Here is a 12,500-nt window from a genome sequence, read left to right as displayed (position 1 = left end):
ACATTTCAGCTTGTTACCACAAACAACACTTGCACGTTTTTAAGAAAAATTCCTTTATTGAAATTAAATCGGAAGTCGTTGCTAAGGGGCGTAGCTGCATAGCAACCACCCATTTTGCAGTTAATACAGTTTGTAAAATCACATTTGGTTATATATATATATATATATATATATATATATATATATATATATATATATATATATATATATATATATATATATATATACATCAATTTGATTCTTTCATGCAGAGAACTGAGAAAAATTAGTATAATTTACAGAAAAGTGTCAAATTAAGCCTTGTGACCATTTATTTTTAATTTTTGTAGCGCACATCTGGTAACTACTGGCAAATTAGTTTTAAATTTTCTTTACCTATTGATAGGTAATTTCAGCTTGTTACCACTTGAAAAGATTTGCACATTTTCTAGAAAACAATTAACATATTGATGTAGAATCATTGAGTGCATGAAGGGATTCATCAACCCCTTTACCTATGATTCCAAGGATCTAGTCCATATTGTCTCTGTAGTAGTGGTCCCTGATGCTATTGCCAAGGATATCCTGTCTGCTTCAGAGAAAGGAGAGCTTTGTTTCATAGAGTTCTGTCGGGACCGGCTTCTAACAGACAAGAAAGGGTTTCATGATGCCATCAAAAACCTGAAGTTAAAGTCCTTCTCAGATGTTGGCAAGGTCACAAAGACTAAAACTAGTGGGAAGGATACAGTTCTCAAGTCAGAGAGGAATCTGATGGCACGCCTAGTAACTATAGGAAGAGAAAGGGGGATCAAGATTAAAGAGTTACTGGTCTACACCCTGGGACCCATACCCTTGGCTCTAGCCTATCCAGATGGTGGTCTCATGAAGACGCAAAAGGCAAAAGTGCTGCATCACCTGGAGGAGAAAACCCCATCATAACATCTCCATCATCACCCAATTCAGTTTGGATCCTTGATGCGATGGCCATCCTTCAGAGCATCAGCCTCAGAGAGATTCCAAAGACCTTTGGGGAACCCTGTACCTGAGGAAGGTGGGAAAAAGAGTACATCTTGTTACACATCAGTACCCAACAGTCAGTATCAAGAATGCAGAGAGGGACCGCAGGGCCAAGGTTCAACCTGCTTCTCAGTTAAGGGCCACTCAGATCCTTTCTGAGGGTCAAAATGTACCATCTCAGTGGAAGAAGTACTTGTCCTGCGAGAAAAATAAGGAGCTTCTCATGGAGTTCTTCATCAAATCATAGGTACAAGATGGCTGGGAACACTCCTTTACTCTTTTCATTGGCCATTCAGACACCTGCCACAAAATCTGTTTTGCTGGCACCTCATCCTCCCCCGCAATTGCAGAAGTTGAAGAGCTGAAATGTTCTCATGAAGAGGTAGACACCCCCCTACTACTTCATGCGAAGGTTGCCAGGGAGACTGCAAACTCCATAGTAATTCAGTCCCCTGACACACATATACTGATTCTGTGCATCGCAAAGTTCATGGATTTGGACTGCTGTCTGTGGTTTGAGACGGAACCGGCAATAGTAGGCGGATATTGGATGTTTGTGCCATACACTTCTATCTGAGCGAAATTCATCCTTCGGTCCCATTGGCCTTGATAAGACTACATGCCTTCACAGGTTGTGACAGTGTCTCCTCCTTTCATGGGAAAGGGAAAGTGAGGCCCATCAAACTGATGTTGGGGGAACCCAAATTTGTTGATTTCTTCTCCCAAGTTGGGAGGACGTTTGAGGTTGATGAGGGCTTGGTAAGCAAATCAGAGGAATTTGTTTGTTCACTGTATGGGCAAGATCTGAAACATGCGAATGATGCTATTTTTAAAACAGGCAAACACATGGATGACACTCTGCCACACAACAAAGATTCCTTGGAGAAACATCTTCTCAGGGCAAATTATCAAGCAGGCACTTATCACCGCTGCCTCGAACCCAATCCAAGCATCCTGCCGGCAAACAGCCGTGGATGGACAATTGATGATGGTGTCCTCCAGGTTAAATGGGTGGATCTACTACAAGCCCCAAATTCAGTTCTTGAGCTGGCAAACTGCAACTGCAAGAAGAATAAGTGCCATACCAAATCATGCACTTGTTTCAAGAACAATCTAAGTTGCACAGAGTTTTGCTCTTGCACTGATTGCGAAAACAAAGATGCTCCAGGTAAAGGAGAAACATTTCTCTGATGATCGGGATTTAAGGGGATGAAGGGATAGATTCTGATGAAAGTGAGGTTGAATCAGATGACTAGACATTTTCTTACAAATGGTAAATGTGAAAAATTATTTTGCAAATTGAAGCATGCTTCCAAACTCTTAAATGCGATTTCAGGCTTTGCACTTTTTTTAGATCAAAATATAATATCAATGTTCCTTTAATCAATCTGAACTGCTGCTACAAATTTCAAATTACAAAATTTTCACCTAATCTATAGAGTACCCTAAATGAAGAAATAGAGCAGGTCTTGTTAAGATGCAACTAGTCTGGATGTTGTCAGAACCATTTTATGTTTTGTCATGTAGCTAGTGGGAAGGGGTTAATTTGACATTTTTGTGTAAATTATGCAAATTTTTGTCAGTTCTCTGCATGAAAAGAATCATATTGATGTATACGTATATATAAAAAATGTGATTTTACAAACTGTATGCATTGCAAAATGGGTGGTTGCTATGTAGATACCCCCCTCAGCAATGACTTTTCATTAAATTTCAATAAAGTCATTTTACTCGAAAACGTGCAAGTGTTGTTTGTGGTAACAAGCTGAAATGTGTTCACTATGTTCATCTTCATAAAAAAAAACAGGAAGAGTCTTTTAGTTACCAGATGTGCGCTACAAAAATCCTTTTCTAAGGACATTTTAGGGTCTCGTCTCATGGCCTACACGGCCTCTCTAGTCTTTCTCCCTTGCTATAATCTCTGCTGCTCTGTAATTTTCCCCTCTTTCTCAATATCCTTTCTTATGTACTCCAACCCCCCTGTACATGACCCGCCCATTGGCGTGTCCATATAGACTATAAAATTTTACCACTCGGAACAAAACAGGAGCTGAGTTTGGTGTACAAGGGGAAGGTGAGAGGCAGGTCAAGTATCCCTACACTCTCTCGTCTTTCCCCTCCTTCGTACAGCGTCCAATAGAACGACGTGTTTGTGTCTATCATCTGCATCATTCACGCGCTCGAAGTTTATAATCCTTTTCCTTGAGGTGCGTCTGCTTGTGCGTCTCTTATTTTATTCAACAACTTTGCTGGTTTATCTATTTTCTCTATTATTTTAATTTTTCTTTCTCCATCGTCATGTATGAAGATATACCATACTACATTAACATCATGGTGGTGGGTGGATTCTATCCAAGTGAGGAGTGAGTGCCCTCTACCTCCCGAAGCTCAGTCCCCTACTGTTTCTGCTGTTTTTGCCTCCCTTTCTGTCCTTTCTTGGGCACCCACTGTTTTCACCCTCAGGAAGACCAGTGTCCCTGCCCAAGGCTGACCTAGCTGGTTGGGGTGAGGCTTGCAACCCCTTCCCTGTAAAAAGTCCACAGCTGCAACCAAAGTTAGAGGTAGAGGTCGGGGTCGAGGCTCTAGGCGCGGGCGAGCCTCTAGCCACGATCACGATCTGGATCTGTTGGGGGATCCGACCGTACAAACCTACCAAGGTGTGTGAAACTAAAGAAAAGGAGACGCTCTATGCTAAATTCGACTCTGTAATGGATCAGTGTCCCTGTGGTGATGCACTTATTGTCTTGGGCAACTTTAACGCTGTCACTGGCACTACGAGTTATGTGTTGGTCCCCGTGGCTCTGGTACCAGGAAAGACAACAGCTCTTTCTTTCTAAATCTTGCAAGATACCGAAGGTTGAGAATTGCAGGATCCTGGTATCAGAGACCAGAGCTGCACCGCTGGACTTGGTATAGCAATGCTGGAGAGGTAATGAAGGAGATCGACCATATCCTTGTTAGTATTCATTGAAGGATCCTTCAGAAGTGCAGGGTTTTTCAGAGTGCCAAATTCTTTGCGACTGATCACAGGCTTGTTGTTGCTACGCTCAAGTTACATGTCAAGTCCAGAAAGCCTCCAAGATGTGACCACACTGTGTTTCATCTTGAGAAACTGAAGGACTTGACATGTGCCCAGGAGTATGCAGTGACAGTCTCCAATCGGTTTGGAGTGCTTGACACCATCAAGGACCCAGTAGAGTCAAGTTATAGCATCAAACGTGAGACTCTTTAGGCTGCCAAGGAATGCATTGGGGAGCGCCCAAGGTCACGGAGTGGCTTTCCTTCGGTAGAGACGCTGGTCAGTATTGAGGAGAGTCGCGCTGCCTGACTTGCTGGGACCGCTACAAGTACAGGACTGTCACGTAGGACTAGAGCTCTCCTGAGGAGAGACAACGAGAGATATGTCATGTAGAGTGTTCTTTAAATGCTAATGACTTCCGAGCTGCCCATTGAGCCCTGAAAAAACTCCGCTTAAAGTCTACATCTTAGGCAAGCGCTATCCAAACAACAGATGGTCGCCTTGTATCGGACGCAGATGAGCAGATGGCTCGTTGGGCTGAGTACTTTGAGCAAATGTTCATGGTGGATCCTCAAAGTGGACAGCTCCAAACTGCAGAGTTACACATGCTGGATGCTGATCCACCCATTGACAAAACTGTAGCCTCCATTGATGATGCCATAAAGGTTGTGGCAAAGTTGAGGGGTGGAAAGGCAGCTGGCATCTGTAACATTAGTGCTGAGCTGCTCAAAGCGGGAGGGGGGGGGTGAAGCCATGATCAGTGGGTTACATGCTGTCTTGACTGTTGTATGGCATTCAGGTACCAATTCCCATGACTGGAAAAAGGGATTGATCATCCCTATCTGGAAGAGATAAGGGGACTGTCAGGACTGCAGCAACTACCATGGTATAACACTGCTCAGCGTACCAGCCAAGGTGCTTGCCCATTTGCTATTGATGCGTATCCGCAGTCACCTGCTGAAACACCAGAGACCTGAACAGTCTGGGTTCAAGTCCGGTAAGTCAACAACTGACCAGATCGTACCGCTTTGCGTACTGGTGGAGCGCCGGTGTGAATTTTGACAAGGGATGTTTGCAGCCTATGTCGATCTCAAGAAGGCGTTTGATTCAGTGCATCGAAAGACACTCTGCGATCATCTGCGTCTCCGTGGGATTCCTGCAAGGATTATTGTTCTATTCACTGGTCTCTACTCCGGGATTGTGAGTGCTGTGAAGTGTGGAGGGAGCGTGTCCAGCTTCTTTCCTGAGCATATGGGAGTGAGGCAGGGATGCGTGCTTGCTTCATCACTTTTCAACATTTGCATGGACTGGGCACTAGGCAGAGTTGTAGACCAAAGTCATTGTGGAGCATCTGAAGATTCTGAGATTATAGATCTTGCTTTTGCTGATGATGCAGTAATCTTTGCTGAGTCACTGGAGGTTCTGCTAATGACTCTAGAGGCACTGCATGAGTTGGCAAAGTCCTTAGTATTCCAGGTTTCCTGGCCAAAGACCAAGGTTCAGGTGTTTGGAGTCTTACTGGATGAAATAGTACAGTGTGTCCATGCGTGTGGTGAGGACATTAAAGATCTCTAAAATTTTTACATACCATGGTAGTGTGGTGCATAACTACAGTGGGTCAAACCAGGAAGTTGTACGGCAGATTGGTCTGGGTCACGGCGTTATGGATTCGCTCAACACGAGTATTTGGCATTGTTGGTACCTGTGCCGACAGACAAAGATTTGGAACTTCAAGTCATTGGTGATCCCTATCTTACTTTATGGTTGTGAGATATGGACGCTGAACACCGATCTGAAGAGGCGAATTGATGTCTTTGGTACTAGATATCATTGCAGGATCATCGGGGAACTGCTGTTATGACTTTGTGTCAAATCAGCTTAGTTCATCAGCATCAACTGTGACTATATGGGCATGTGGCACGCTACCTGGAAGCTGATCCTACGTATCCGGTTGTCTCTGTAAAGGATAACCCAGCATGGAGGAGGCCAAGGGGATGTCCACAGAAATCATGGCTGCAGCAAGTCGATGCCTCTTGCTGGGATTTACTTGGCATGGGAAGGGAGCCTGCATGGAGACTCGCGAGGCATGATCACCTGGAGTGGCGCCATAGGGTAGACGAGATGACGCGCCCCCCGTTGTATGCCCTTTATGATTGATTGTTTAATATCATTATTACTTAACACTTGCGAGAGGAGAGCGGAGAATGGGAATGGAGAGCAGAGAACGGGAAACACGAGCGTAGAGAGGAGAGCGCGAGCGGAGAGTGGAGAGCGCGAGCGAGAGAGGAGAGAGTGAGCAGGAGTGGACAGAGGGAGTGATAGTGGACGGAGGAAGCGCAAGCGAAGGCACGAGCAGAGAATGAATAAAGGAGCGCGAGCGAAAGAACAAACTGCGCGAGCGGAGGAAGGAAAATAAAGAGTGTGAGCGGAAGAACGGACCTTGAATTTGAAGCGTCCGCTCCCAGTTCTCTGTTCTTATTTCTAATTATTGGCGCTCACGTTCCTCCGCTCGCGATTTGGAAGTCCGCTCAAAACTGAGGAGCGGAGGAGCGGATATAAGAGCTCTCTTGCAAATCTCTGTAATAGAGGATGATCAAGACTCAGTAAGGAAAGCTTGAAGATCACCAATAGAGCGGCGTTAACGGAAGCCATACTGGCGATCAGATAGAAGATTGTGAAGTGACAGAAGCTTAAGAATATTCTTATTGAAGATAAATTTTAAAAAGTTTAGATAAATAGGATATTAAAGCTAATGGGTGGTAGTTTGAGGGATTAGAATCGTCACCTTTTTTTTAGGAACAGGCTGAATGTAAGAATAATTCCAGCAAAAAGGAAATATAGAGGTAGATAGATAGAAATGAAAGTACAAGCACGAAGGCACATTTTCGGAGAACAAAAGAACGGACATCATTAAGTTCTTAACCCTTCCATGACAATATCAATAATTACAGTATCTATGGCTGTCTAGGGCGAAATGCAGAATGCGCAGATTATCCTTCATGTAATTGTTAGAATTATCCCTCCCTTTTCCTATTTTCCCCTTCTTTTTTATATAATGTATCAATATTATCATTATTATCATCATTATTATTATTATTATTATTATTATTATTATTATCATTATTATTATTATCATTATTATTATTATTATTATTATTGTTATTATTATTATTATTATTATTATTATTATTATTATTATTATTATTATTATTATTATTATTATTATTATTATTATTATTATTATTATTATTATTATTATTATTATTATCATTATTTTTATTATTATTATTATTATTATTATTATTATTATCATTATTATTATTATTATTAAATTATTATTATTATCATCATTATCATTATTATCATTATTATCATTATTATTATTGTTATTATTATTATTATTATTATTATTATTATTATTATTATTATTATTATTATTATTATCATTATTATTAATATTTTTATCATCATCATCATCATCATCATCATCATCATCATCACCATCATCACCACTATCATCACCACCATCACCACCATCATCTTTGTTGTTATCGATATAAAACTCGTTTTCTTTTATTTTATTAGATCAACTTTATTTTATTTTACTTCCAAGCTGGGGTCATAATAAAATAAAAGTGAAATTGCCACCATAGCATGATTTTATCATTATTTCTACAACATTATACTTTCCAGGCCAGCTGTATAAGTCTAACTACCATAGAAAGATACCCTTCTACAAATCCACCGAGCGCGCTCATATTGAAATTATGACTCAGATTAAATAACTCAGAATTCAGTATTCCTGCGAAAATCTAGAATTATCTGTGGAATTCCACCATGCTCACAGACACTCTAACTATAAAGCAGAACTGAAGTTGAGGTCGAAAATATTGCGGCCGGAAACTGAGAATGAATGTTCTGCAACTTTGAAAATACTTTAGTGCCTCACTCACAGTACCCAAGATTTGTGTAGTCTCGTTGGGGTTGTATAATGACTAAGGCTTTTACCAGGTAAAGCAGAAAAGTGATAATTCAATATCGAAAAGTTTACTTAATTCATATTCATATACTGAGTACAGAGGTTTATCAAAGGTATTCTTTGTAAGTGCCACTTGTCACTACTTCCACCACCATCACTACCATCACCACTATCCGCACCACCACACCCTCACCAATACTACAACCACCACCACCAACACCACCACTCCTACTACTGCTATTACTACCACCACCACCACCACCACTCCTACTACTACTATTACTACCCCCACCACTATAACTAACACTACTATTATTCATCTCTTATTGTTGTTCGTTTGTATGTAATTAATATTAATGGTAGATGGCCATTGTTTTTCTCCTAAATCTATTAACCTCAGGGTTCTGTCCTATCACCCACTCTCTATTATTCATTAATGACCTTCTTAACCAGACTTCTTGCCCTACGCTGATGATGCCACCCTACATCTTTCCACGCAGAGACACCACAGAAAGCCTGACTTGTGATCTCTCCAAGATTTCTGATTGGGGCAGAGAAAACTTAGTAGTTTTCAATGCCTCAAAAACTCAATTCCTTCACCTATCAACTCAACACAACCTTCCAGACAGCTATCCCCTCTTCTTCAGTGACACTCAACTGTCTCTCTCATCCACACTAAATATTCTCGGTCTGTCCTTTACTCATAATCTTAACTGGAAACTTCACATCTCATCTCTTTCTAACACAGCTTCTATGAAGTTAGGCGTTCTCCGGCGTCTCCGCCAGTTTTTCTCGCCCCTCTAACTGCTATCTCTGTACAAGGGCCTTTTCTGTCCTTGTATATAGTACTCTTTGCATGTTTGGGGGATTCCACTCATACAGCTTTAGTAGATAAGGTGGAATCAAAAGCTTTTCGTCTCATCAACTCCCCTCTTCTGACCGACTGTCTTCAGCCTCTTTCTCACCGCCGACATGTTGCATCCCTTTCTATCTTTTATCTCTATTTTTATGTTAACTGCTCTATTGATCTTGCTAACTGCATGCCTCCGCTCCTCATGCGGTCTCGCTCCACAAGGCTTTCTTCTTCTTCTCATCCCTATTCTGTCCAACCTTCTAATACAAGAGTTAACAAGTATTCTCAATCATTCATACCTTTCACTGGTAAACTCTTGAACTCCCTACCTGCTTCTGTATTTCCATCTTTTTACGACTTAACTTCTTTTAATAGAGAGGTGTCGAGACATTTGTACCTGAATTTTGACTAATTAATTCTTTTGATTCTTTTATGGAGACTACAATTAAAGTGGTCCTTTTTTTCTAGTATTCATTTTTCAGCCCTTGGTATTTCTCCCTCTTACATAAAAAAATATATAAAATTTCAACTTACGGTAGAGTATATTACATTTACGGTAAATACTGAGGTAAGCAAGTAACATAAGTTTCACCCGAGGAACGAACTTGGTGCTCGATCAAATTAGTGGCTATGCCAAGTAATTCTAAAACAAGAGAAATACACTTTTCTTTTGGTCTTACGTAAGAAGAGAGAATATTGCTCTTTGGATTTAAGTCTTCATATTTTCCTTTCGTGAAACAAAGCCAGTCTTGACACAGGGACCCTTACTGGCGCAGTATCTAAGAAAAGTTGAAAATCTAATGTGTATTCAAATTTTTTTCAATGTATGTGCATCCGATAGAACTATGGTAGATACTTTCTTGTAATTGATCATTTGCATCACTCCGTTAAGATGCTTCATCTGCATCAATGATGAGGCTAACACGATGATGGAAGTGAATGAAGATAATATCACGTGTAGGATTTAGAGAATCACTACATGAATGATAAATTTCTTGTTAAAAATTGGTGTTAATATTTTCTTTATTCGTTATACACGAAGAAAAGTTAATGTAATTATTTTGGAAAAAAAAAAGTAATTTCCATTGCACTCTCTTGCAGTCTGCCATAAAGGAACAAAATAGTATATAACGTTACTTATCATCTTAGTATTCAGTGACAAAGTTTTATTGAAGTTTCATACAGGAATGTGGCAGAGAAATTATCCAAGTGGGCCAAGGACTCGAGCCCCAGTGAGAAGACGCCTCAAGAGATTCCTGTGCCAAGGTGTGCCGGTCTTGACAAGAGAACATAGTGTACATACTGCTCACGATTCTACAAAACAGCGGAGTCAGTTTTAGCAATACAGCGTTGTATAAATGTGACTGTGACGGCTAAACGCCTCAAGGATGCGATGAGACATGTGGCTAACTCAAGGCTACGGAGACACATCTGTGCATGGGAGCCGCGTTGTCTCGTGGAATGAGCTGAAGTGCTTTTTTTTTTTTTTTTTTTTTATACCATGTACAAGTCTGTCCAACAAGTAATACAACAGAGAGTTCGTTTCTCGGCCAAGGCCATTGGAGATGACAGAAAAGTACCTCAAGGACAATGCCCTCATTTTCGGTATGGCATGTCCGCTCAACGAAGAGATTGTCATCGAGGCCCAAGAGTAGGCGAAAACTTGAGAGCAGGCAACGTTCCAAGGGTGAGTGATATGGAACTCTCGTTCTTGCTACCTGTCTCCTTCCGCCCAAACATTTAAGCTAGCTGCGTGAAAAGAACATAAGCTTTATTGTATATTGTATTATGAACATTAAGTTTATTGACTAATGTGATAAATGTCTTGAAAATGAGTTTTAAATTCAGTATAAAAAATGCTGTAAATTCTTGTCAATCCATAATACATAACAATACTTGTATCAAGGTTCCAGGTTTTTATGGCTAGAGAATCGGCAAACACTTAATGTTGAGTTTAACTATAAAACAAGGGTAACGGAAGACTTTTGCGTCATCTTCCACGCTTTTATATATAATGGCATAACTTTTGAACTTATGCATCTTGTTAATCTAAATTCCCTTCGCTTTATCTTACATACACGTCAATCAGACCGACACCTGATGGACAGATTTAGGAGAAAAAATGTTGTAAGCCGCCCGGAGACTGAAGCTCAGCACCCTGAGTGTCGACTAACACCACACCAAGATAAAAATATCCCTGCATAAACTCAGGTTTCGTATCTATTGAAGTGAGTTGTTATTTGTTATATACTAAATCTCTGAACGCTGCTTTTGACATTTGATTCCCTGAACATATTTTCACTTTGTCTAACCTTTCACTTTCAAAACTGATGTTGAGACCTATCTCAATGTTCTCTTAACTAGCCTACACACGGAAGTCTCGACAAAAAAAAAAAAAAAAAAAAAAAAAAAAATATATATATATATATATATATATATATATATATATATATATATATATATATATATATACATATATATTAATCTTTTAACCTCCAAAGACTCTTCTTGATGTAAATAAAATCGTCTGATCGTTCCCACAACTCATGGTAAAAATTCTTCTCAGTATTGAAGAGGTTAATAACTTACACTACCAACCTAATCACTGAGCCTGTTATGTTACTGTAACATAATACTTATCAATTTCTTCCAAGCTCTCTTTACACTGAAATCATCATCATTCTTTGGTCCAATCATAATTTCAGGAGAATTTATTCACTTATCTATTATCAATGACTTCCATCAGGTGTCCTCTTAATCCACAGGTATGTATACATCTCATTAAGAAATGTGAATTCCAAACCTTAAAACTCTCATCGTAAGGAACATTTCTCATCCCTTGTATTTTCAGTCTTTCTCCTCTGTACTGCTTCTAACAGACACATTCTTCCTGTATTAAAGGAACAAAAATTCATAGCACTGGTGTCATGATAGTCGCCCATAACTTTGCTTTCTCGATGGGCCCGTCCGGACAGTCACTTTAAGGTCAGCTGTATGTGGATCTAAATATATCTCTGTCTGTCTGTCTGTCTGTCTGTTTGTTTGTTTATCTGTCTGTCTGTCTGTCTGTTTGTTTATCTGTCTGTCTGTCTGTCTGTTTGTTTATCTGTCTGTCTGTCTGTCTGTCTGTCTCTCTCTCTCTCTCTCTCTCTCTCTCTCTCTCTCTCTCTCTCTCTCTTCCTTATCTTCCTACGTCACCCTCCCACAATTCTTCACATGTTACTCATCTTCCTCACTTGCTTAACATCTACCAGCACCAGTCTTTCCATCCCTCCTTTTCTCTGCTTTCTTCACCCCACTCTCTATTGTCCTTCAGTTTTTCCCGAGAGCCCCTTCTTCATCACTGTCACCACGATCTTCAAAATGCTAAAGGCTTATCTAGTCTTTCCCACGGGTCGTCCTGTAAGGCAGAGAGAGAGAAAAGAGAGACAGGACGGGAAGAGAATATAACTGTTAGGTCTCTCAATAATTCCAAGGTACTGTCCAGACACTGCCCTGTCCGTGGCCCTCAAGGTTCTTTTCCTCCTCTACGTCCTCCTCCTTCCCCTCCTCTCTCTTTTCATAATTTCATAACCAAACTTATTTCTTGTATCTCATTAAGTCATTCATTATTGCTATTATCTTTTTCATAGCTACTATATTGAAGTCTGTAT

Source organism: Portunus trituberculatus, chromosome 38 (genome assembly GCF_017591435.1).
Source record: "Portunus trituberculatus isolate SZX2019 chromosome 38, ASM1759143v1, whole genome shotgun sequence".
Taxonomy (NCBI): Eukaryota; Metazoa; Arthropoda; class Malacostraca; order Decapoda; family Portunidae; genus Portunus; species Portunus trituberculatus.
The sequence above is the reverse complement of the archived record's forward strand: the minus strand, read 5'-3'. Positions refer to the sequence as shown.